The following is a 1,707-nucleotide window of genomic DNA, read 5'->3' as shown; positions in this document are numbered from 1 at the left end:
CTCAAGCACATTACACCCTGCTTATTATAAACATTTTTCATTGGGATCTCACATCAGCTGATGTCCAATATTCATATTTGTGTGCTGTCATGTCACTCAACAAGTCAACAGACATGGGACAGTGACAAAAAAGTGAAAATACAAAGCCAGTAAATAAAACTCCACTGGCTCAACATATCCAGTCAAATCATATCATGTCACACTGTGGAACATCACCGACCTCTCTGCAGTGTTGGAATCCACTGATAAGATCAGAGCAATGCTCCTGTCTACTGATCAAAACAGCCTTATTAGCTACACTTACCTCGGTCTCCATTATCACTTCATGATCAATCAGAAAGTGTGGTGTTGCTCCTAAACAGCCACTGATGCTGTGTAACGCTGTTGGATCACTCATATGCCAGTGAACTGATCAATGGAAGGAAGAACCCCTGTAGAAAACAGACAAATAAGTGAGTCAAGTATTGTAGGTTGATGCAAGAATGTGTCTGTCAGGATTTGTGAGTGTATACCTGGGTTAGGCCAACAGAGAGAGTCGAACCACAGGTAGTGAAGTCTTGAACAGCTTAGCACCTTCTACAGACAGAAGAAATAAATGTAATAGACACTACAAAATGGCTTGACAGTGAATGTGGGTACATGGGAAAATGGAAAAAAAAAAGGATTAGCAATGAGATTGTGATTGCACATACTGGATAGGACAGCCCCTTGAGCGACAGGCTGTTGACGGCCAAGAGGATGTCACCCTCCTGGATCCTGCTCCATCGATGAGCCAGGGAAAAGCTGCTTTGTCCAGACCGGGCTGCCAAAGTCCTTGGTAGCTGAAGCCCAGGCCATTGGTGCTCTTGGTCAGAGTCACATCCTGGGTGTTGTCTGAAGGGCGAAGGCGGTAATGGGTTGATGGTGAGGTCAGGAATTCAAGGGAATTGGAAAAAGAAGGTGGGTGTGGGAAGTCAAGAAAATGAAACTGATCATCTTTTCTTTTTAGAAAACAATTTAGACAGTTTATTCCAATTAGTTTACTGACTGAGCTTTAAACTTTAAAAAAAGCTATGCTGTTCATATAGCATTTAATAATCCCCTGAACTGCCCTTGTGTCCACCTGTAGGACATGAGTCCAAGATCTTTGAGGATTCTGGTTGTGTTGTCCTTGCTGTATTCCTGTAGAGGGATGAGGTAAGTTTCTAGACTCTCTTCTTCTAGACAATCTTTTGTGTTTCTAAGGGAGTGATCCATTGTGAAAATTTGATTTATTATAGTGCATGAATGTGTTCTGTCCTACCATCACTGACAAAGCTGTAGTCCCTGGGCCAGTCAGTGATCGTCTAGAGAAGTACCAAAGGACGAGCAGCTGTTCAGTCTCAACTGGCTGGTAGTGACAGTGTCACCACATTTGGACACATTGCTGGTGTCTGCGTCGAGAGGGACCCTGGGCAGATTAATCAAATCCCTCTCCACAACCAAGGTTAACACCTAGAGGAGAGGAGAGACAAGAATGTAGTCAGAAAGAAAACAAACAGTTGGAAGACCAGTAAAGAAACATTTTATCATCATCAGCAGTCAGGTGGCGTCCTTTACCTCCCCAGTTTTAGTCAAGACGCTCCACAGCCTGCTGGTAGGTGAAACCCTGAAAGTTAATCCCACCCACCTCCAACAGTAAAAAGATAGACAACTTGGTCAAAAGATTAATTATGTTGTAACCATTTT

At 43.2% G+C, this 1,707-nt stretch overlaps 1 long non-coding RNA gene across 1 annotated transcript; it reads right to left on the bottom strand.

Annotated features, from left to right (window-relative positions):
* Positions 1–356: 356 nt before the first annotated feature.
* LOC109969171 (uncharacterized) lies at positions 357–753 on the bottom strand. Its single transcript, XR_002276231.1, has 3 exons — positions 693–753; positions 513–576; positions 357–431 (listed from the first exon to the last, which is right to left on the bottom strand). It is a non-coding gene; the product is annotated as an uncharacterized LOC109969171 (long non-coding RNA).
* Between the last annotated feature and the right edge of the window lie 954 nt (positions 754–1,707).

Source organism: Monopterus albus, unplaced genomic scaffold (genome assembly GCF_001952655.1).
Source record: "Monopterus albus unplaced genomic scaffold, M_albus_1.0 scaffold171.1, whole genome shotgun sequence".
Taxonomy (NCBI): Eukaryota; Metazoa; Chordata; class Actinopteri; order Synbranchiformes; family Synbranchidae; genus Monopterus; species Monopterus albus.
This window is presented reverse-complemented; position numbering and strand designations above follow the sequence as displayed.